Below are 26,548 nucleotides of genomic sequence, written 5' to 3' on the forward strand. Positions count from 1 at the left end.
AAATTGCGCCCGCTCATGGAATGGCGACAAACTTTTACCCCTAAAAATCTCCATAGACGACGTTTAAAAAATTATACAGGTTGCATGTTTTAAGTTACAGAGGCTGTCTAGGGATAGAATTATTGCTCTCGCTCTATTGATTGCGGCGATACCTCACATGTGTGGTTTGAACCATTTTCATATGCGGGCACTGCTCACTTATGCGTTCGCTTCTGCACGTGAGCTCGTCGGGACAGGGCGCCTTTAAATTTTTTTTTTATTCTTATTTATTTTACCTTTTATTTTTTACACTGTTTTTTTTTTTTAAATTGTGTCACTTTTATTCCTATTACAAGGAATGTAAACATCCCTTGTAATAGAAAAAAAGCATGACAGGACCTCTTAAATATGAGATCTGGGGTCAAAAAGACCTCAGATCTCATATTTACACTAAAATGCAATAAAAATTTTTTTAAAAAAATTGTCATTAAAAAAAAAGGCCTTTTAAGAGCTATGGGCAAGTAAAGTTTTGACATCACTTCCGCCCTGCAATGATATGGAGATGGGTGGGGGCCATCTTCCCCTCACTCGTCTCCATGTCAGGCCACAGGAAGGATCCGATTGCCTCCGCTGTTGCTGATGGCTCCGGTAAGTGGTGGAGGGCACCGGATCGCAGCGGAAGGGGGCCCCTCTGCCACCGCCGATAAAAGGAATCTTGCGGCGAATCCTCCGCAGAGGCCACTTTTATCTTAAACTGGACCGCTCACTGAAGAAGAGGATACCAGGGTTATGGCAGCTAGCTGCTGCCATAACAACGATATTTCTCTTCAAACAGCCGACGTATAATGACAGTGGGAGGTCTGGAAGGGGTTAAATCATAATGACAACAGAAACTAGCCAAATGACCCTGATCAAAAGTTTACTTACCCCAGTTTTTAATACTAAGTATTGCCCCCTTTAATATCAATGACAGCTTGAAGTCTTTAGTGTATTTTTGGATGAGGCTCTTTATCTTCTCAGATGGTAAAGCTGCCCATTCCTTTTGGCAAAAAGCCTCCATGTTTCAGGTGTCCTGAAGATGTTTCATCCTCTGCTCCCTCAGGATGAGTTCTGCAACTTTACCCTTGCAACATGGATCAGGAAGGGTTGCCAGCCAGTAATGATCCCTTCCCTTGATACCATGAATCCTAGGGTCCTTTCGCAGGCTTTGCAGAATCAGGGAGGCCATGCAGCGTAAGTTTGCAGAGGCATTCAATTCTGAGTCCTCTGGGTCACTAAGGATCACATTATCCGTAACTATCTCCTCCCAGCCATGGTACACGGTAGTAGGTTTCACGGTAGGAATGGTGTACCTTCCATCATGGACCTTGTTGATTCCTCTCAAAAAGCAGTGTTTATGGTTGTGGCCAAAAAGCTCAATTTTGGTCTCATCACTCAAAATGACTGTGCCAGAAGGTTTGAGGCTTGTCTCATTGCTGTTTGGAATATTGTAAGCGGGATACTTTGTGGCATTTGCGTAGTAATGGCTTTCTTCTGGTGACTCGATCATGCAGCCCATTTTTCTTCAAGTGCCTCCTTATTGTGCATCTTGAAACAGCCACACCACATGTGAGTCCTATATTTCACCTGAAAGTATTTGTGGATTTTTCTTTGCATCCCAAACAATTTCAAACATCAGTGCAGCATGAATGAAAGATGCAAAGGTCTGTCAGGAGTCCAGAAACTCATTGACCTTTTGTACACACACACACTAATTACAAGCAAACAGATCACAGGTGAGGATGGTTACCTTTAATAGCCATTAAAATCCCTTTGTGTCAACTTGTGTGAATATTATCAGGCCAATATCACCAGGGTATGTAAACTTTTGATCAGGGTCATTTGGGTAGTTTCTGTTGTGATTATGATTTAAAAAGAGTAAACACAGTTAATTGATAATAAATGGCTTCAGCCAAACAATAACCATGAGTGAAATAAATGTTTTTGTATTATCATTCATATTCTCTGAAAAATGGCCAATAAATCATAAATTCTGCCAGGGTATGTAAACTTAACTTTAACTTTAGCTATTGGTTCTTTAATGTATTAAAGCAGTTCTCCATTATCATAAAATTTGCTGTTGGAAATAAAATAAAAACATTTAACAACAATTTATTGGTTTTAACCCTGCAACTCAGTTCACAGTGAGAAATCATTTAGTGAGTCACATTTTTTTTACTATGTGCCTTTATAGGCTTAAATTGTTTTGTGTAAATTAAACATGATAGAAATATTTCTATTGAGTTTCCACACTCGTTAGCGCTTTTTTGACCTGAACACTTATCTAGAATGTTTTCCAGATGGAAATATTATAGTGTAAATATTTTCCTAAAGGTATTTCTAAGTTATTATTTGTTTGTCAGTTCTCTTGTCAGTGGTTTTTTTTGGGGGGGGGGTTACTTGGGGACTCTGGGCATGTGAGAAAGTGACAGCAAAAATTGTTGAAGCAATGTAAAAATAACCTTTTATGTTTTTATTGGAAGCAGCAGCATTAGTGTCAAATAAGCAGTGTCAATGAAGTTTAGTAGCGATGAAAAGGGAGAAAATTTTTTTGAGTGACACCCTAAAAACAGACACTTTTTTTTTATCCTGTATGTTGACATGAGAAACCCACCTGCTTTCTGAATATAGATTTTTACCAATGAATACTTAAAGAGTATCTCCACTTCCTTGGGAAAAACTAGCAAATAAAAGAAAATACCAAAACTTTAAAATTGCCTTTACTTTTAATGTGCAGTAATGTACTGTAAAATTCAAGGCAATATAGCAACCTGGAGGCTTTTTGTATGGAGCTGGTGTACAGAACATTCCAAGAAATGTATTTTTCTGCTTGTGTAATTGACATACTGATTTTCCCAGATGTATGCGCTAAGATACAATTCAGATTTTAGGCATCCTCTGAAACAAAAATGTCAGTTTTGGTAAGATACTCCCGAAATGTTAATCACTTCTAAAAGGATGCAGACACTGCAAGTGCATCAGCTGACTGATCCCATTAAAATTCAATCTGTACATTGACATAACTAAACAAACAAATGTGTCTTCTTTTCTTGCAGTATACACTGTATTGCCAAAGGTTTAGGGATGACTGCCTTTACATGCACATGAACTTTAATGGCATCCCAGTCTTAGTCTTTAGGGTTCAGTATTGAGTTGGCCCACCCTTTGCATCTATAACAGCTTCAACTCTTCTGGAAAGGCTGTCCACAAGGTTTAGGAATGTGTATATGGGAATGTTTGACCATTGTTCCAGAAGTGCATTTGTAAAGGTCAGGCACTGATGTTGGACGAGAAGGCCTAGCTCCCAGTCTCTGCTCTAATCCATCCCTAAGGTGTTTGATTAAGTTGAAGTCGGGCCAGTCAAGTTCCTCCACCCCAAACTTGCTCATCCGTGTCTTTATGGACCTTGCTTGTATCTCTATGAGCCTTTTTATGCAAGAGCTGCGGAATATAGAGATGTGACTTCAGTGCTGCTGACCTGTTGCCTATGTGATTAAAGTGTTTTTGACCACCTTGATTATTTTAAGGGATCCATGGCATCAGGTAAGGAGACACCCAATTGGGCACGTGGTTGACTCTCTTTGGTGGCACTCCATGGTTGAAGATTTCTGATACTGTAAAAGATTTACCTTTACTTGTGACACTTACCATCTAATTGAATGATCTAACCACTAACCTTATTGGATGATATATGGGACTGTTCTCACATTTTTTACTTACAACCTAGTTGGATAATGTACGGGATTGTTTTCACGTTTTTAATTTTTTTCTGCACATGATTTATGACGATTGTGTAAATTTATTGTTTATATGTACATTTGAGTCCACATTTGATCTCTTTATATTAAGAAACATGTCACTGTTAGTGGGTATAAATGTATTAATATTAGTGTAGTGATTGCACTGTGGAGTGATAGCTGCTTTTTCACAGTTTTTATTATATATTTTTGTATGGTAGTGTATTTTTTATAAATAATAGCATGGAGTTTTTGTACCTAATTTTTCAGGGTACCAGAAATAAAATTATTCCTGACAGTCTTGTGTCTCCTAATTATTGTAAATCAAACCCAGCTGTAGTCTTACATGTTTTATTTCCACTTTATAGTTCTCTACCACTGTATGTTATGATTTAAAAGATTTTCACGTGGAAATTTCTTAAAATTAGTTTTTCTCTTTGTGAGCGCAAATTGATTTTGTATTGATGTTTTTCCTGCACTTACATCATATATTGGTATATATCACTTTAGTTTGATTTATGAACTTTATTGAGTTATTGCACATATGAAATTGTCCCATTTTATATTTATTCTTTGACATTTGTTATTCTATATAGTAACATTAATTTGCAATTTGCACATAGTAGAGCTAAAGCTTTCCTATTGTTTTGCACATTATTTGTAGCACCGGAGATCTGGGTGCAGTACCCAGTAGGTTGTTGGAAAAAGATTTTTATATGATATAACGTTTACTTACCCACTTAGGAACTTTTTTCTTTAGTATGGAGACAAATTATATGTGTTTGTTGTTATTGAATGGATTTCCACTGTTGCAGTTTGATTTAAGGTAGCACCTTATTTTTACTGAGTGTATTTTTACTGAAGTCGGATTGGAAAAGTACAAAGAGGGAGACAGAGCTTTCTCCAAAGAATAGTGGGATTTTAAAGGGAGTTGATGTGTCTGTTTAAAGGTGAGCAATACCACAACGGTTGATATAAAAGTATACATTTTATTGAGCAAACAAGTATACAAAAAATACAATAAAAGATCAATCAAGTTACATGATATGACCGTAGAGAAATTTACTCTATGAAATCAGTTGTAAGCAGCCAACATGTTTCGCATTGTGCTTCCTCAGGGCATTACAAGCATTACAGATTTCATCTGGTCTATTACAGACAAGGGGACCACCGAGAGTGCATTATTAACAGCCAAATGCCCCTATATGAACCACCTGGTGCTAATTAACCCAGGGATGCCAGGTCCATATGGGTCATGCCGGTAGGAGAACTGGCCCATGTTAGAGAAAAATGATGATCTTCTAGTTAGTATGAATGTATGTGTCTGTCTCAAAGTCCTCTGGAGTGAGGCATCGGTCTGGGTATGATAGCTTCACTGTGAGTAAAGATGCGTCTGTCGGACGTCCGCCAAACTATGCAGAAACACTGGCACTTACTTTTAGGGGATTCCACACTTTGTAAATATCTTGGTGATCGTTCTGAGATCACATTTAAACATGCGGAGTCAATTAGAGATCGTTTGGTGCAGAGTCAGTATACTAGATCTTCCAATAAACAGCAGGATAGAACTGGTATTTTTCAATGCAGAGCATGCGATTATTGTCACTTGCTTATGGAGGGTCCTTCAGTCACACTCCCTAATGGGCAAGTCCGTAGGATTCGCCATCACATTTCATGTCAAACTCTACTTAATCCTTTGCCAATGTGGAGCTTTTTACATTGGCAAAATGATCAGACCACTCTGTAAAAGAATGAAAGACCATAAGTACTATGCCACATGTGGCATTCTGAATTCCGCTATAGGCCACCATGTGGCTTTCAAACACAGGTATGATCCCTATGTGTTCAAGTTTGCTGCCCTCGACATGATATATGAAGATCCATGAGGGGGCATTTTTGACCAAAGAGTTCTACAGAGAGAAACCCAATGAGTATATGACTTACATGCTACGTCATGCCCAGGGTTAAAAGACGTTTTGAGCTTTGGACCATTTTTATAGTTGTAAATAAGTGTGGGACCATGCCTGTGTTTGTGGCTTTTTGGGTCTGTCCCTTGATCAGTATCATTACTATATATACAATGTTTAAATATGCTAAATATATCCAATATAGAAACTGTTGATATATGTGTGTGTGTGTGTATATATATATATATATATATATATATATATATATATATATATATATATTGTGGACAATAACTATAGGCATATATACCAAATGATGTAAAATATTGATTGAGTAAAGTATTCTTCTTTAAGTGATTTGTGATGAAGCAGCACTAAATACCTCTTAAAAAATACTAAATATAAATGACTAATAATAAAGTGCTTAATACTGTTCCTAGGTGTCTCTGAACCAATCTTGCAGTATAAAGTGCTAATAATAAAGTGCTTGTAACAATATAAATTCTCAGTGTGCAAAATAATGCAATATAGGTGACATCAAAAAAATATATAATTCACAGAGATGACTGATGTAACTTCAAATGCTAAGCAAATAGTCTCTATAGCTTTGAATGTTAAGCAAATAGTCGCTATAAGGATAAGTACATTAAAGAAAGGAAAAAGTTCTAATGCAGATAATATAATAACTTGTAGGAGTCCTTCTCCAATCCACACCCTGTGTGTGCTAGCCTCTCACCTTAAGGGAAGACACCTAAATGGGTCTAGTCGTTCATCAACAGATCAACAGATGTCCTTTTCCTCCTCCTTGGGTATATCTTAAGCAAATGTTTACTGCAGTCTCCAGGCTATTCCTCCACAAATACCAAATTCCACGACCAGCTCCTTTTAAAAAAATTTTTGCAACATGCTGCTTGGAGCGAAGGAGATATATTGATGACTTTACACTTTTCTCTTTGTTGTAGAGGTGATGTGGCCTTCATGTGTGAAACATGTCCATGAGGTCCTGTACCAAACCCAGGGGTCCTCGCACTCGCAGCACGTCAGTCCTTGGCACTCCCTGTGGGTATGATGAGGCCTCTAGCACATGTCTGATGGCATCCTCATATTTTATTATTTTGAGGATGCTATCAGACATGTGCAGCCCTATTCATTTCTGCTAGTTGCAGGGGAGGCAGGGGAGGCTGTTATTCATGTTAAGAAGGACATACTTTTGGTGAATATATATATATATATATATATATATATATATATATATATATATATATATATCACTGGTACTGTGGATAAAATACAATTTTAAGGCTATGATCATACCACCCCCCCATTTACCTTACTTTCACCGTTTATCATCTGTGAATATTTTGCAATAAATTCTGCATCAAGTGACATTTTTTAAGCTTGTAAGTACAACTCTATATATATTTGTTTCTATCTATCCAAGTATTGAGCATGGCTCAGCTTTGATGGTAATATGTATTATTATATTAATTGTTCCAGCTCATCATATGATTACTAGTATTGAGAGATTATGATTCCTTATCTACACAGTGATTTCTAATGTTTATTTGAGAGATTTGCATTTGCGGATATATTTATGCTGACAAGGTAGTTATGTGTGTTGTATATATGTCACTCAGATATGACAATGGCTAATGTTTTTATCTATACATGTCTAACCCTATTACACAATGTCTAATTGATGTGCCTTATAGATAGAGCTGTTCCTTCCAACAACCCCTGAGTGTGTCCTGATGAAGCAAAGCAGTGAAACGCGTTGACGCACAGGGGCTCACTGCTGTCTATATTGTGTCAACATTTTTGTTCACGGCATACATTTATGTCTATAGTGTGTTAATTGTTTGTGTTTTTTAAATTCTTTTGATACTTGCTCTGTTTGCAATTAATTGTTATTAATAAAATATATTTTTATTATACCCTCGTCCATTTTTCCTCTAAAGTCCGATCTAGGGCCATTCTTGCCCCCCTTTTTTCTAATATATACCCCCAAATACAGATGTGGCTCTAGGCATGGTTTTCTAATTCTTTTGGTTCTTTTATTACAGGTTTTGGTAATTGTGGGAACACAATTATTTGCAGCCAGCTATTTGTACAATAGGATAACATAGCACAATAACTGAGGTAGCACCGGGTGTGTTACCCTGAAATACCCCCTACTTAATATTAGAGCAGAAAAGATGAAAAAAATAAACAGAGAACCAGCTGATGTAAGTCCTTATGATGCTAGAGGTGACCACTGATCCTTTGTCACTCTTCACAGCAAAACCTTGATCAGTATCAGTGTAGGCAAGAGCAGGCATAGTGTTAAAATTATTGTTAGGCCTCATGCACACGGGATGTTAAAATAATGTTATGAAAACACCAGTAGCTTTGCAGTGAGTTTTTAAAACTTTTTTCAGCTTTTTTCAACGTTTTTGAAATAGCGTTTTTTAGCGTTTATTAGCGTTTTTTAGCGTTTTTCTGTGTTAGCATTTTTTAGCGTTTTTTTTTTCAATTTTTTTTTTAATGGATCAAAAACGTTAAAAAACGTTGGTGAGTGACGTTTTTGAGCATTTTTGAGTGTTTATCAGCGTTAGAGCGTTTTTACAGCTGAAAAACGTCTCTCAGAACCCACTGGTCCTGGGGTTTTTTTTACAGCTTAAAAACGCCTATGCCATTTGCAGCTCAAAAATACCTAGATGGGCATGAAGCCATAGACTAACATAGACAGGCATTTTTAAGCTGCAAAAAACACTCAAAAAAATGGCTGTAAAAACGTCCGTGTGCATGAGGCCTTAAGTAGAATTCTGGGATCCATCTAACTAATCTTAAAATGTCTCCCACCCGGCAGGTGTGGGAGCTGATTGGACCCAGCTGCCGACCCAGCGAAGCCCACGAACCCTCTCTGACATGAGCTTGTGAGGGAGTGAATCCTTTCCCTGCTTCACGCCCCCCCCAGTATCACCTGCCTAGTCGGGAGCTCCGGAGAAACTTTAGCGGAAACATCTCTGAAAGTGTGCAGAGGCTCCGGGGGCTGGCACACGGACAGACTGCACTCCCAGGGGCTTACCTGGTGGCTGGAGTAGTAGTAGTAACAGTTGGGCTGAGAAGTGGGCTGCATACGTGCGGAGATGCTGGAGACATCTCCGGTAATTAGCCGGCCCCGGTTCTAAGGAGGGAAAGAGGAGGCGGGGAGAGGTTAGGGGGCGCGTTGGACTGTCAGAGACAGGGGATCCCCCCATTTTTTCAGGACTTCTTTCATTCTATGGCTCCCATGGGCACAGGGCTGAATCGCAACAAGAGAAGTTGGCATTAAGCTACAGCTGCAGCTGCAAGGAAGCAACGTGAACCTTTGAGGAACTGAAATACCAGGGGGTGAGTGGCTATGTTTTTATATTTTTATATAACTGGTTAGAGACTGACGGTATAGGCTAATTATTAGGCTGCTTGTTTGTGGCAGGATTGGAGAACTGTCTATATTGAAATTCAGATGATATAGATGCAATATAAATGCAAAGTATAAATTGAAGTCCAAACGGAAAGAGATCGTTCCAAGAGAAGGGACAGTGAGGCCCCCGTTGATAAGAAGCATCTCAGGACATGCCAAGGAAGTATGGAATGTTTGAATAAGATACTATACTACTAATATACTAACTGCTTAGAAGACAGTATTTTTTCTGTGGGGGGAGGGCAGATAGACCCTTCATGCTATGTAATGGCATATTGGTGAAACACCAAACAGAATTTGATAGTAATTGGTAATTAATAATAATTGGTAATTGGTAATTGGGATATAGGAGAAGGATATATACCAATCTATAAAGCCACTCTCCCCCTGCAATGACACAGTGCCTTTCAAGCCCAACAGTATAGAGCAGAAAGGTTGAAATATATATAGATCACTGTGAACAGTTACCCGGACCGCTATACAACTGACAAAGTAAATAAAGAAATAGAATGAGGGGGAAGCCAGTAAGGGGGGCAGGTGCGAATCCCCCAAAAGTGAGTGCCGGTCCCGGCTCTATAAAGAAATATATGACACAGGATGGAGGTGCTGAGAGCCCTGGGAAACAGACAGGGGCCAAAAGTAAGCCAACAGAGAGTGTACAAAAAATACGTCCAGAGGAAACAACCCAGGGATTTAGATACAACAGATGCAACAACAGGGATAAGTCCTGACCCAGAACCCAGACAAAAAAAACAACTGCCAACTAAGGGAGAAATGGCGGAGATGTTTGCAAGACTGGAATCTTCCATCAAAGGAGAAATGGATACACTCCATGACGACCTAAACCAGATCCTAAGAAGGGTGGAGGGAACAGAAAAGCAGTTGGATTCACAAAGGTCAGACATAAAAGTGTTAAAGGATCAGATGGCAGAGCTACAGAGAGAACACAGATATACACTGTATAGATTGGAAGACCAAGAAAAATAGAACCAAAGAAAAAATCTTAGAATTAGGCGGGTACCAGATCGGCTAGAGGAAGATCTACAAGAAATAATGGATAAAATATTTGGGCATCAGCTGGGCTTAACAGGGGCAGAAAAAATACAATTTGAAAGGGTCCATCGTGTTAGAAAGCCAGCTGGCCTAGAAGCAGAAACACAGCGAGATATAATTGCGAGATTTCACAATTTTCAGGATAAAGAACAGATCTGGGTGAGTTTAAAAAATAAACATCTGATTAAGTATGAAGAGAGCACACTGCAGATCTTCCCAGATTTAGCAGTGAAGACCTGTATATGGGGAAGACACAGATAGGAGCAAAGAAACAATGCTGCACACCCCAAATGGTATCTACAAGAAGGGAAGTGTCCCCCAAGGGTGGGGTTTTCTAGGCAGCAAAAAATTGTAAAGGTAACTTATAGGGAGTAGAATTTATAGCTTTATTGATGACAATCATATCATATAGACAGTGAAATTAAAATATGAGCTCTGGTACCGGAAGTAAAAATCTATACAATAGATGCAGACACAGTAATACACAACATTCAATGTAGTAAATTCTGGTTGTGCATGAATCTTGACGCGTTTCGACACAAAAAAGGTCTTCTTCAGAGGTTTGGTCTGCTATGAAAAGAATTTATATTCATTGATTATACTTTGTAGCTAAAAACATAATAGCATTAGCAACACATCTTTAATATATAGTTACTAGTGGCAAGGTATTGTGAAAGTTCTCATGACCAGAGATCCTCTAAAAATCTTTTCACCTTATCCCACACAGAGAGCTCAATCCTTCGACACTCCAGGAGGGGGCTTGCATTGCAGGTGTGTCTTACAAGGAGTCACATTGTCAGAGTAAACCCCCACACTCAGGCAAGGCATGAGAGCAAAAAAACAGCACCTGCAATAGGTCATTCAGGAACAGCAATATAAATTACAACATACTAACCCCATATGGGGAGTTTGATTGTATTTTAATGGTAAGTGTAATGACACCCCAAGTATGCAAGGGGTTAAAGCCGTTTAAGACATTCCATTTTCGAACACAAAGACAGCTACCAAACACTCCGATCAGCTAAACAAGAAACCCATACGAATAATTTTACCCCAAGTATGAGACAAGGCTCTGTCTTGAGGTTCAAACAGGACTGAATCTTTATTTTGAGATCTCACACAAATATATACCGCAAGATAAAAATACAACCTGTAAGCAGACGCTTAATTAACATGAGCTAATTATCTAATCCTTTAGACAGCCTAGGTGACTCAGAGACATGACCTTCAGGCCAGACTTCATGTCTCCTACCTCACTGACTATACAATACACATTATCATTAGGGATAAGCCGAACACCCCCCTGTTCAGTTTGCACCAGAACATGCGAACAGGCAAAAAATTTGTTCAAACACGGGAACACCGTTAAAGCGGAGCTCCGCCAAATTTTTTTTTTTTTAAAGTCAGCAGCTACAAATACTGCAGCTGCTGACTTTTAAAACATGGACACTCACCTGTCCAGGGCGCCCGCGATGTCAGCATCCAAGGCTGAACTGTCTCTCGGTCCTCGGGTGCTGCCTCCTCCATCTTCGGTAAGGGAATCAGGAAGTAAAGGCTTGTGGCTTCACTTCCCGGTTCCCTACTGCGCATGCGCGAGTCGAGCAGCGCAAAATGGATGGTCCCTGCTGTCTCTGGGACCTGTGTGTTTCCCAGCAAACAGCGGGGGGAATGGGAAATGGTGTAAATACCCACAGATTCTGCGGATATCTATGCTGGAAGTGGGTGCAGATACCTGTATTATACAGGTATCTGCACCCCCTCCCCCCTGAAAGGTGCCAATTGTGACACCGGAGGGGGAAGGAATCCGATAAGCGGAAGTTCCACTTTTGGGTGGAGCTCCGCTTTAAAGTCTATGGGACACGAACATGAATAATCAAAAGTACTAATTTTAAAGGCTTATATGCAAGTTATTGTCATAAAAAGTGTTTGGGGACCTGGGTCCTGCCCCAGTGGACATGGACCAATGCAAAAAAAAGTTTTAAAAATGCCTGTTTTTTCGGGAGCAGCGATTTTAATAATGCTTAGTGAAACAATACAAGTGTAATATTCCTTTAAATTTCGTACCTGGGGGGGTGTCTATAGTATGTCTGTAAAGGGGCGCATGTTTCCCGTGTTTAGAACAGTCTGACAGCAAACTGACATTTCAACGGAAAAAAGTCATTTAAAACTACTCGTGGCTATTAATGAATTGCCGGTCCGACAATACACATAAAAGTTCATTGATACAAGAAACGGCATGGGAATTCCCCACATGGGAACCCCACACCAAAATTTAAAAAAAAAAATGACGTGGGGGGTCCCCCTAAATTCCATACCAGGCCCTTCAGGTTTGGTATGGATAATAAGGGGAACCCCTGCCAAAATTTAAAAAAAAAATGGCGTGGGGCCCCCTCAAAATCTATACCAGACCCTTCAGGTCTGGTATGGATTTTAAGGGGAACCCGGCGCCAATTTTTTTTTTAAAAATGGCATGGGGTCCCCCAAAAAATCCATGCCAGACCCTTATCCGAGCACACAACCTGGCAGGCCGCAGGAAAAGAGGGGGGACGAGAGAGCTCCCCCCTCCTGAACTGTACCAGGCCACATGCCCTCAACATTGGGAGGGTGCTTTGGGGTAGCCCCCAAAAGACCTTGTCCCCATGTTGATGGGGACAAGGGCCTCATCCCCACAACCCTTGCCCGGTGGTTCTGCGAGCGGGGGGCTTATCGGAATCTGGAAGCCCCCTTTAACAAGGGGACCCCCAGATCCTGGCCCTCCCCCCGTGTGAAATGGTAAGGGGGTACAAAAGTACCCCTACCATTTCACAAAAAAAGTGGCAAAAATGTTAAAAATGACAAGAGACAGTTTTTAACAATTCCTTTATTTAAATGCTTCTTCTTTCTTCTATCTTCTATCTTCCTTCGGTTTCTTCTTCCATCTTCTTCTTCTTCTGGTTCTTCTGGTTCTTCCTCCGGTGTTCTCATCCGGCATCTTCCTCCGCGGCGCCAGCGTCTTCTTCCCTTCGTCTTCTCGGGCCGCTCCACATCCACCATGATGGGAGGCTCCCGCTGTGTGATGCTTCTCCTCTTCTGACGGTTATTAAATAATGGAGGGCGGGGCCACCCGGTGTCCCCACCCCCCTCTGACACACAGGGACTTGACAGGGACTTCGTTGTGGCATTCCCTGTGATGTCAGAGGGAGCGGACAGGGAAGTCACCATGCATCAGAGGGGGTGGGGTCACGGGTGGCCCCGCCCTCCGTTGTTTAAGAACTGTCAGAAGAGAAGCATCACACAGCGGGAGCCTCCCATCATGGTGGATGCGGAGCGGCCCGAGAAAACGAAGGGAAGAAGATGCCGGTGCCGCGGAGGAAGATGCCGGACGAGAACACCAGAGGAAGAACCAGAAGAACCAGAAGAAGAAGAAGACGGAAGAAGAAACCGAAGGATGATAGAAGATAGAAGAAAGAAGATAGAAGAAAGAAGAAGCATTTAAATAAAGGAATTGTCAAAAACTGTCTCTTGTCATTTTTAACATTTTTGACACTTTTTTTGTGAAATGGTAGGGGTACTTTTGTACCCCCTTACCATTTCACACAGGGGGAGGGCCAGGATCTGGGGTCCCCTTGTTAAAGGGGGCTTCCAGATTCCGATAAGCACCCACCTGCAGACCCCCACAACCACCTGGCAAGGGTTGTGGGGATGAGGCCCTTGTCCCCATCAACATGGGGACAAGGTGTTTTGGGGGCTACCCCAAAGCACTCTCCCAATGTTGAGGGCATGTGGCCTGGTACAGTTCAGGAGGGAGGGCGCTCTCTCATCCCCCCCTCTTTTTCTGCGGCCTGCCAGGTTGCGTGCTCGGATAAGGGTCTGGTATGGATTATTGGGGGGACCCCACGCCATTTTTTCAAAAAATTTTGGCTCGGGGTTCCCCTTAAAATCCATACCAGACCCTTATCCGAGCACGCAACCTGGCAGGCTGCAGGAAAAGAGGGGATTTTATTTTATAAAATCATATAGCTTTTGAGGGGGACCCCACGCCATTTTTTAAAAAATTTTGTCAGGGGTTCCCCTGTGGGAAATTACCATGCCGTTTTTATCAATGAACTTTTATGTGTATTGTCGGACCGACAATTCATTAATAGCCGCGAGTAGTTTTAAATTACTTTCTTTCCTTTGAAATGTAATTTTGCTGTCAGATTGTTCTAAACACAGGAAACATGCGCCCCTTTACAGGCATACTATAGACACCCCCAAGGTACGAAATGTAAAGGAATATTACACTTGTATTGTTTCACTAAGCATTATTAAAATCGCTGCTCCCGAAAAAACGGCCATTTTTTAAACTTTTTTTTGCATTGATCCATGTCCCCTGGGGCAGGACCCAGGTCCCCAAACACTTTTTATGACAATAACTTGCATATAAGCCTTTAAAATTAGCACTTTTGATAGACCCTTTAAAGGGTGTTCCGCAGCTTTGGAATTTGCCACGAACATCCCAAATTGTTCGCTGTTCGGCGAACTGGCGAACAGCTGATGTTCGAGTCGAACATGAGTTCGACTTGAACTCGAAGCTCATCCCTAATTATCATACATCTCAATACAATTGCAGGGTTAATTACCACACTTGATGAAAAGACTCTTTAGAAGCTGTGACAAGTCATACTAGACTAATTTTCATTACAGCAGACACAGACAGAGACAGGTGGCTGGAACTGACATCAGCATCTCCTCACAGCATGTGTCCCAACAGTATGAATCAGTCACTATTTGTTAATATGGCATATACAGGGTCCCCAGAGTCTGTGTCTCTTGGGGGGATATGGACCCGAATCTAAAGTAACGCCACCTCAAGGGTCCCGAGGCATTCAGCTCACAAAGAGCACCATTCCCCCAAATGCTAGGGCCCATAATCAGTCAGCAAGAGGCTAGCATTCAGTCCCCTACAAAAGCTTCTGTCCCGGCTAGGTCTGTCACAGTAAGTAATTTAATAATTTGGGGAGTTAATAGGAACTAAAATTTCCCAATTAACAATGGAGGTCATTGCTTACGGTAACACCACATACATCAAAGAAATTATGATATTAGTTGGTTAACCTAGAGTATTACTAATATGGCTGACAGCTATTACTGTGTTAACAATAAAAATTCATAAAGTTGAATCAATCTGTGTATATCATACATGAAAAAAAGAGGGTGGATTTCCTACATGAAAAGTGAGATTTGAAAAAATGAAAAAACAAAAACAAAATGAACACAAAAACAATGTGCAGAAACAATGTGAAGGTGAGTAAACATAAAAAGTGGGATGTGGGAGAAAAAAAAACATAGCAATGTGAACAAGAAAGTGAGAAATAAATGAAAGTGCTAGTGTGAAATCATTAAAAATTGAAATGAGTGAAAGAGAATCAAAGAAAATATGAATAAAATAGTGCAAATGACAAGTGAAATTTCTGGGATGAAGATTGAAAAAGGAAGAAAGGAGAAAAAAAAAGTGGTGACGTGATTCACCGTGAGGGATAAGTGATAGAAAGAAAAAATATTAAGTGAGAAAGTGAAAATTGTAATGGCAGAGTTGGATTCAATAGTACGAATGAAGATAAAGTGAAATAAGAGTGATATATGGTGAAATGGTTGTAAAAGTGCATGGTGCAGTATTTGCGTCTGCATCGCACTTGTTCCACCGACACTCTTTTTCATGAAGAAGCCGGCAAACTTCAAAGTGGACTATTGCTACGAGGTTACAGTTGATCATGTTTAAGGAAAGCATATAACACAACTATTAGGAAATCTCGACTTAATCTACTTTTTAAGCAAAAACCTCAGCGCAATCCTAACTCATTATTATGTGGTTTTCACGTCAACATGTGGTGACCAGGAATATACTGCAGAGAAATTGGACCATCCTAACGGATGATCCTAAATTAAAAACTTTCATCTCCTCATATCCAGCTATAACATACAAACGTGCACTATTAAAGACAAGCTCATGCAAAGTGAGTTTAAAAATGCACAAAAAAAATTAGACATTGCCCCATTCCTGGCTCTTTCCCATGTGAACATTGTTCACACTACCCACTGATAAGAAAAGAAAAGACATTCTGCCTTCCAAATGGGGAGACCTTCAAGCCCTCACACTTCGTGAATTGCCAGACCCGTGGTGTGGTATATTTTATGGAGTGCGGCGCCTATTACATAGGCAAGGCTAAACAAGAATGTTGGCGATGTACAGCTAAGCACTCATACAGCATGCAGATCGGCAATCGATATCTCCAAATTGGGAGACATGCTGTTTTGAAACATGGCTATACAGTCCCTAGGGTAACATCTTCGGCACCTTATCGCATTCAGATACCAGACCAAGGAGGGGACTAGAACAAGATCCTGCTCCAAAAAGAGCAAAAATGGATCTTTCGTTTACGAGCCACCCAGCCCCCCGGCCTGAACGAAACAATTTCCTTTGTTCCGTTTCTACGAGGGTTCTCCTCAGGAAAAAACACAATAGACTTTCTTGGAATTTTTGGACATACCCTATCTAAGATTTAGGCAAAGTTATATGTCTCTTTTCATTGTTAATTTTATTTTTATTTTCCTTCCTTTGGGAATTTTTGTAGTCATTGCTTGCCTCAACCAGTATTGTTGTTGTCATTTTCATCAATAATATACATAAATCTTTTTCTAAAATAAAATGATAGCAATAGATTGAGAACATAGACATCTGGGTTAACACTGGATAGTTCACAGCGCATAAAGACATCTTGGACATGAAAATGTTAATGTAACTATATTGATGTAAATTCCTTTTTGACCATATCCAATTGACGGTTCTATATGTGACGTATGAGATAAGTTATATGTATTTTATATGTATTCTCATTTCCTTTTGAACACCTAGGTTCCACCGCTGATCTCAGTGGTGCCGTCCTTCCTAGGAATTTGAGGTTTCCTGTTGTGGTCTGTCTTCCTGGCAGGGTGGGGGAGCATAGGGCCCTGTGCTCCCCTTCAATTTACACTAGATGGCGGGAAGTTTTCTGGCTGCCTGGAGGTTAATTTCTTCCTGCCAGCAGCATTCCGAATCTTCCCGGACCCAGTGCTAATGCGCATGTGCAGGACAATGTCTGTACATGCGCATGACATCACCAAGGTCACGCAATTGCGGGTGACGGCGGGTGACGAGACTCTTGACGGTTGGAACTCTGGGGGAGCCACACGTGGAGCGCTGCCATTGCGGCGTTATCCCTCCCAGGGGCAAGCAGGGAGAGGAGCCTTTGCACCTGTAGGTCATTAGGGAGTTAATTAGCACACTTTAAATATCATGGGAATGCAGGGAGATCTTGAGATGATTCCCTGCTTTCCATTAGGATGGTCATATGCTCACGAGTTATCTGCATTCTAGGTAAATTATTAATTACTATTCATTGGTGGCTGTTTGGAGGGTGAGATCCCGCTGTGCATAGCGGATCTCCAGCAATAAACTAGCTATTTACTTTAAATATTTTTGTATTATAGACATGTCGGCCCCCTAGGCCAGCAGTCCAAATTCTTAACCCTTTCTCACAAAGCATTGAGGAATCCTTTATCAGCTTATTCCTATTCTGATTTAGTGAATCTTTCCTTACATATTGCAGGTAATCTTATTTACAAATTTTCACTCACTTTATTTCATTGTTTTCAATTTGTAACATTTTGCACTTTCACTTTTTTATACAATTTTTTCATACACTTCTTCTTTCACTCATACTCGCACTTCATCTTCATCAGTCTTTTTTTCTCCCTTTTTTTTTCTCCCTTTTTTGTCACCATGCACTTTTACAACCATTTCATCATCTATCACTCTAATTTCACTTTATCTTCATTCTTACTATTGAATCCAACCAAATTACAATTTTCACTTTCTCACTCAATATTTTTTCTTTCTATCACTTAACCCTCGTGGCGAATCACGTCACCACTTTTTTTTTCTCCTTTCTTCCTTTTTCAGTCTTTATCTCTGCAATTTCACTTGTCATTTGCACTATTTTATTCATATGTTCTTTGATTTTCTTTCACTCACTTCAATTTTTAACGATTTCACACTATCACTTTCATTTATTTTTCACTTTCTTGTTCATATCGCTATGGTTTTTTTTCTCCCACATCCCACTTTTTATGTTTACTCACCTTCACATTGTTTCTGCACATTGTTTTTAATTTCATTTTGTTTTTGTTTTTTCATTTATTCACATCTCACTTTTCATGTAGGAAATCCCCCATCCCCCCTTTTTTTTCATTTATGATATACACAGATTGATTCAACTTTATGAATTTTTTGTTAACACCTTAATAGCTGTCAGCCATATTATTAATACTCTAGGTTATTTGGGCATTTCGTGTTCGTAACCAACTAATATCATAATTTCTTTGTATGTGGTGCTACCGTAAGCAATGACCTCCCTTGTTAATTGGGAATTTTTAGTTCCTATTAACTCTCCAAATTATTAAATTACTTACCATGAAAATACAATCAAACTGCCCATATGGGGTTAGTATGTTGTAACTTATATTGCTGTTCCTGAATGACCTATTGCAGGTGCTGGTTTTTTGCTCTCATGCCTTGCCTGAGTGTGGGGGTTTACTCCAACAATGTGACTCCTTGTAAGACATGCCTGCGATGAGAGCCCCCATATGGAGTGTTGAAGGATTGTGCTCTCTTTGTGGGATAAGTTGAAAAGGTTTTTAGAGGATCTCTGGTCGGGAGAACTCTCAAAATACATTGCCACTGGTAACTATATATTAAAGATGTGTTGCTAATACTATTATGTTTTTAGCTACAAAGTATAATCAATGAATGTAAATTCTTTTCATAGCAGACCAAACCTCTGAAGAAGACCCTTTTTGGGTTGAAACGTGTCATTCATGCACAACCAGCATTTACTACATTGAATGTTGTGTATTACTGTGTCTGCATCTATTGTATAGATTTTTACTTCCGGTACCAGAGCTCATATTTTATTTTCACTGTCTATATGATATGATTGTCATCAATAAAGCTATAAATTTTACTCCATATGAGTTACCTTTACAATTTTTTGCTGCCTGGAAAACCCCACCCTTGGGAGACACTTCCTTTCTTGTATCAATGGAGACCTTGGCCAGGAGAAGAACACTTAAACCCTTACTGGAGCATCTGAAGTTAAATACCATTCAATATTCCTGTGGCTTCCCAGCCTGCCTAATAGGGAGAAAGGATGGATGGTCTGCAATTCTCAGATACTCGGAATATACCACCAGTTTCTGTAATAGACTGGTCATACCATTAGTTGAGATACCAGGCTGGTGGGAAGCACAAGAGAGTATCGCACTTATGGCAGCATCAAGATGGCACCTGATTTCAAAAAAGAAATTGTGGCACAGAAGAAAAAATGATAGAATGGTGGGTCTGAGGGGTGGAAAGAGGGAGGGGGCAGGGTATGGGAGTAGGGGAGAGTAGGTGATGTAACATGGTTGGGGAGAGGATATGGGTAAGGGGTTTCCCTAGCCAGGGGGAGTACTGGGTCTGTTGAGGGACCACAGTCAGAGTTCAACCTCTGGGGGGAAAAGTGATGGGCCAGGGGATGGAGGGCCTCGGATCTTTTGGCCATGGGGAGGATATATATCCCCCAAAAGGAGATGTGGGGATTGGAGATGCGGGAGGTGGGAAGGAAGTAGGGGAGGGTGGGAATAGGGGTATCGCTCCGGTATGGTTCAAGGAAAAGAGAAGTAGATTAAAGTCTCTGCTCATTGTGCTCCTGGGGAAGAACTGGAAGGGAGCTGGGGTAGAGATGGGTGGAGAGGACCTGGAATCCAATGAGCAGAGATGACTACACTTAAATTTATGACATACAATGGACGTGGGTTAAATACTTGCATAAAAAGATATAACATACAAAGAGAGATCAATCTCTATAAAGCAGATGTAGTTTTATTACAGGAGACACATATCTCTCAAGACTCTAATCTTAAAATAATCTCAAAAGATTATCTAGTCTGGTTTATTGGGGACTCCCCAACAAAAAGTGCTAAGGGAATAACTATAAGATTTGCCAGAGGGGTAAGGTTCATCTTGGACAATAGAAAGACGGACCCGGAAGGGAGATATTAATTTTTAAGGGGTGGAATCAATGAGGTGGAGTACTCCCTGGCAAATATCTATAGCCCAAACAATAAACCAATAAAATATTTAATAGAGGTCATAACATTTTTTATGGAATTTAAAAGAGGAAAATCCATTATGGGAGGAGACTTCAATTTTTATATAGTAACTGGGTTTGATAGTAGGTCCAGTGCACAGAGGACTGGAAACGTACAGAGGAAGTTATTAAAAAATATTTTACATCAGAATCAATTGATGGACGCATGGAGAATACAACATGCTAAAAGCCGGGACTATACGTTCCACTCCTCTGTGCATGGGACATATTCAAGAATTGATTTTTTCTTGGTGAAACATAGGTTGCTTGAGACAGTGATCAATACAAATATTGAAATCTCAACTCTCTCTGATCATGCCCCTGTGAGTATGAGAATAAAGATTGAGTGAATCAAAATAGACCACCCGCATGGAGACTAAATGAAGAAATATTACAAGATAAAGAGGCAGAAGAAAGGATCAGGCATGAGTTAGAGGAGTATTTTAAAATTAATGACTCTGAAAAAAAACAGAAGCTACTTTATGGGAGGTCCATAAGGCTTATATCAGATGAATATTGATTCAAATGGGAGTAGGAAAAAAAAGGCAGGGAGAACGAGAAGGAATGTTTTGACAAAATTATTTGAGTTATAAAAGCAACATAAAAAACAAAAAAAAAAAAAAAAAAGGCAACAAATAAACAAGAACGGTACTTATATGTAAAAGGGCGGAATTGAAAGACCTAAATGAACAGGAGACCCGATCGATCTATAATAAAATTAAAAAGGAAAGGTACCTCTTGGGAAATAAAACTGGGAAGTCGTTGGCAAGACTGTTAAAAAAGAAAAAAGCAATAAACTATATAGAGAAAATACAAACTAGTGCAGGAATAATAGTCACAATACTTCAGATATAGCTAGAACATTTCAGGAGTATTATGCAAACCTGTATGCAATTAACAAGGATGAAACAATAGAACAGGCCAAAAAGAGGAAGGTTAAACTAGTGATTTTTTAAATGATATAGGCTTAAATAAAATACCAGAAGATCAGATAAGGGCTTTAGAAGACCCAGTAACAGAGGAAGAGGTAATAAAAACTTTAAATGCGATACCCCTAGGGAAAATTCCAGGCCCGAATGGTTGGTTTTTCCCAGGAAGAGAGAGCCAAGATAATGGAGCTAGAACACTCCTAGTGATACACAAAATTAAAGATTGGAACCCCAGGTCTGCTCCTGTCAATAGATTCTGAAAAAGCGTTTGACATGGTAGACTGGGGGTTCATGCAAAACACAATAGTGGAAATGGGACTAGGCCCTAGATTTATGCAGTGGATCAAAGCGCTTTACAAGCATCCCACAGCAAGAGTAAAAGTAAATGGGTTTGCCTCAGGATCTTTTGAGATGTATAATGGAACTAGACAGGGTTGCCCCCTGTCCCCCTTGTTGTTTGTGCTGGCACTTAAACCGCTGTTGGCGAACATATGGAACGTAAACATTAAGGGGATTACATCAGGAGAAGAAGAACATAAGCTCACTGCATATGCCGACGATATTCTGTTCTTTATAACTAATCCTAGAATAACCCTCCCTAACTTAATGAAAATGTTGAAACATTACGGAGAAATATCGAACTTTAAAATTAATTTGGCCAAATCTGAGATCCTAAACATTAGTGTATAAAAACAGGAGGTACAGATATATCAAAGTAAGTTTCCATTTATCTGGAGAGAAAAAGAATTAAAATATCTAGGAGTAAAAATAGCTACTTCCCAGAAGACGCTTTATCAATCAAATTACTTGCCACTATTAAATAATATTAAGTTATAACTGAGAAAAATAGCATCAAGACATGTGACATGGTTGGGGAGAATTAACATATTTAAAATGAGTATCTTGCCAAAGATTATGTATAAGTATCAGAAGCTGCCGATCCCTCTCCCACAAGTGTACTTTAAAACTATGAATACTATACTCCTTAGGTTCATCTGGCAAGGAAGAAAGCCACGGACTAGTATATCAGTCTTAACCCAAGATAAGAGACAGGGGAATTTGGGGGTACCAGACCTTAAAAATTATTATAAGTGGGTTCTCCTTTCACGGGTGATAGATTGGGCAAAAAATAACAAAAACAAAAGATGGGTGGAATTGGAAAGCACAATAAGTAAGGCTGCTCTGGGGAAAATAATATGGATCCCCGCAACACTGAAGACTTTAGGGGAGAATATATACAAAATGACTCAGAAAGCACTTGAGATTTGGGATTTGACACATAAAAAAGAAAAGTGGGGATATAATTCCCCATGTATTCCACTAAAAGACACTGAATATTTCCCATTGGGGAAAGGTAGTTTGTTTGGAAATTGGATTAAGAAAGAGACGGCACAATTAAAAGATGTACTGGTGAAGGGTAGAATTTGCACATTTCAGGAGCTTAAAGAAAAAAGATTTGATGATTATAGATGGGTGGCAGTATTTCCATCTTAAACATTTCTTTGAGTCTCTGCCCCAACCAGTGAGGTCGACAGATAATTTGCTCCCGATGGAGAAACTAAGCCTGGCCACAGATAGGAGGAAGGGGATCTCTGCAATATATAAAATGTTGATGGAAGGAAATGGGAGGGAAAGACCGCCATACATCAGTAAATGGGAAGAGGAATTAGGTACACAGGTGAATGATAGTAAGATAGGAAAAATTTTGAGAATGGCATTTGTAACGTCAATCGACAGTAACACGATAGAAATTAGCTTTAAAAGTTTAGCACGTTGGTATATAACCCCGGACAAGGCTCATAAGTTTCAAAAGGAGACCTCACAATTCTGCTGGCGGGGGTGTAGAGAACTTGGAACTATTTGGTGGACCTGCCCCAAAATTAGATCATATTGGAGAGAGGTAAAGCAGATAATAAAAGATATAACCAAGGTGGAAGTTGCGGGAGTGTGTGTTTCACCTGTCGAAAATTCCATCTAGAATCAAATTACAATTGCTGTGCTATCAAATGTGTAAGCATAGATGCTAATCATAGGATTTCTGTGAAATGGTAAAATAACCAATATTAAGTGATATATAAACAAAATTACAATCAAGTGCTTAGTAACCATACATATAAAGTGACAATGTGCACTCCTATAGTAGTGAAAAGTATATAGTCAGTGGGAAATATCAATAAATCCCAAATACTGGAATTAAAAAAGTGCTGCTCTGCATTGTGAAAGTTCAAATGCAATCCACAGGTGCTCCACACTTCATGCGATTCAGTATGCTGTGAAAATGATTCAATAACCAGATGCTGTGTCTCTCACTCAAGTGCTCCCCCCATGTAATGAAGGCTCACCTTAAGGTGTGTGACCTTGTTGTTTAGCTTGCATCATCGCTTGCAGCTAAATTTAAGGAGGGCTTAGTGGTTTTTATTGTTAGTGGAGGCTCACAGGATGTTTTACACACATGAAAATTCCATCTAGCCAATATGTGAGAACTCTGGTCCCCCCACTGTTAAATGCGGTGAAAAGCTCAATCCCCAGGCAGTGGCAGGACCCAGAGAGCCCTACATTGAGGAGTTGGTGTGATAAAGTAAATGAAATACATGGTTTGAAGTATTTGAGATTTAGTGGGGAGGAGGGATGGGCAAGAATTGAAGAAAAATGGAAGGATCGGGTTAAATTTAACTATACAATTAGGTTTGCAGAACAAATGGGAGTCCCATGAGGAGTATAGTCAGGGTTAATTCCTTAGGAACTAAATCCAGAGCGGGGGGGGAGGGGTTATTTGTATTTGTATTTGTAATTGATATTGATGAGAAGTATATTTTTGATTGGTTGTATGTGTGGCATCAATTTTTTATGGAAACAAAGAAAATTTAAAAAAAAAATGAAAAAAAATGTCTCCCACCCCTTATCTAACACCTATACTAATTATTTCATGGAAGAAAGATGCATATACTTACCTATTCTCAGGCCGCTCTGGTCCAGTCACATAACCTCCACTTTGTCAGCCAGCATCGGCTACAGGGGAGAGCAGGGAAAGCTTGAATGCCTGATTGGTGACCTCACCCATAGGCTTTCTATGGACCATACATTTGTCAAAGTTCCTAAAGCCACTGCTACCATGTTTCCCCGAAAATAAGACTGGGTCTTATATTAATTTCTGCTACAAAAAACACACTGGGGCTTATTTTTGGGGGATGTCTTATCTATGTCCCCTGTCTTCTCTCCCCCTCTCTCCCTGTCGGCTCAGGAGTCATCATTATGACATCTTTAATCCCAAAAATATGTAATTTGTTTTGTGAAAATATTATATAATGTCCAGTGAGTCTCCCTTTGTAACTTTATTGTCAAAAATACCTTATTTACAGCGCCATTGGTTGCTAACATGATCCACCGAAGCTCCTCTTCCCCTCTCTGAGCACTGCTGAGGGAAGGGCCGAGATGCCTGCTGATGTCAGCCCCACTCCGAGCACTGCCGAGGGAGGGGCCACTGACATCAGCTGGAAGGAGAGGAGAAGAGGCTCACATGAGTGCCCAGTGGTGCTGTAATTAAGGTATTTTCTTCAATAAAGTTACAAAAGGAGACACAGTGGACATTATATAACATTTCTACTAAACAGATTATGTATTTTTACATGGTCTTTACTAAAGCTTATTTTCGGGGTAGGGATAGGGGGAAACATGGTAGCTGACAGAGGGCAGACAATCATGTGACCAGACCCAAGCAGCTTGAAAATAAGTAAGTACAGTATATGCATCTTTCTTCCACAGAAGAAATGCATTAACATAGGTGTTAAGGGGATGAGGGCAGTTTTCGGATTAGTTAGATCATTTTCAGAATTTCACTTTAAGCTAGTGCTGTTACTGTGCTAGCATGTAGACTCTTTACTGTGTAAGCCTGCCCTGTAGGCAGAGGACCATTAAAATGTGCATTACTGTAGACACGACTTGCAAACCCCTCCTCCAGGATTTCGCTGCTGTAGGTTTTTTTTAGAACCCTGTGATGACGTCATAGAGCAGAAGAAAAGGCATATCTGGCTGCAGATACTCTGTAAATTAATCATTTGTGCCTGGCAGTCATTGCAGGAAGACAGGGAGCATTGGAGCTATATAATATATATATATTTATGGTTGGAGCCCTATGTCCGATATGTACATGGATAACACTTATAGTAAAGATAAGACTTACCAATCGGAGATAGACCTGAAAGTGTGGACTTACCATATGAAATGGACCTGAAAGTGTGCCTTGGTCTAATGGCCGGTATGCCAAAATAAGGGGGCATACCCTGGTTTAAGAAATGATTATTCTGTAAGAGAAATTAATGAAATGAATAGTTTGAGAAATGCTGTGAAATGGGGATGGGAGGGTGGGTATCGCGCACAGGAAACCGACAAGCACCACAGGTGAGCGGGCTGCTTAAGTACCCCCCGGGCTCCTCCCATAAATTCAGGCCACCATACTGGCCTTCCTACTTATGGTTGGAGCCCTATGTCCGATATGTACATGGATAACACTTATAGTAAAGATAAGACTTACCAATCGGAGATAGACCTGAAAGTGTGGACTTACCATATGAAATGGACCTGAAAGTGTGCCTTGGTCTAATGGCCGGTATGCCAAAATAAGGGGGCAAAAACATTCAGGTAGGGTTATAATTTTATTGGTTTTCAGTTATTTATTGAGCCAATTTGGAGAATGCCTGTGCCATCTCTGTTTGTGGATTGGGGATATACCAGGCGAAGCAGGCTGACTTCCACCTGCCTAGTCTTTTGATGATGTAGTCTGGAACCCCGTGGCGGGACGCCGTGGAGGCGGCTCCGATGCGGAAAGAGTGTCCGGAATACTGACTAGGGTTAAGGTGAAGATTGAGGAGAAGTATCCTTATGTGTTCCACAAACTGAGAGGCGTTTAAGGGTTTAACTGGGAATGGTAGAAGGGGACTGTTGTCTGGTTGCTCAGGCAGGAGTGACAGGAGTCAGTTGAGTACGGCGACTGGACACCAGCTGTTGTTGGTTTTGTAGAGGTGAATGTTCACTCCTGGGCCCGTTTGCTGGGTTTTAGAGACCTCGAGGTGCAGGATGAAGTGGTCTTGGTATCGAAGCAAGTGTCGTCTGCATAGTACTTGGTCTGTGGGTTTGTTAGAGGTGAATTCGCCAGGCCGCAAGAACCCATAGTAAGCTAAATATATGGCTGCTTGTAAGACCGTGCTGCGGAGCAGACTGAATGGCGAAGTAGCCAGAATAGTTGACATGTCCCTAAAGATGGGCCCCGTAATGG

The sequence above is a fragment of the Aquarana catesbeiana genome, linkage group LG03 (genome assembly GCF_042186555.1).
Source record: "Aquarana catesbeiana isolate 2022-GZ linkage group LG03, ASM4218655v1, whole genome shotgun sequence".
NCBI classification, from domain to species: Eukaryota; Metazoa; Chordata; class Amphibia; order Anura; family Ranidae; genus Aquarana; species Aquarana catesbeiana.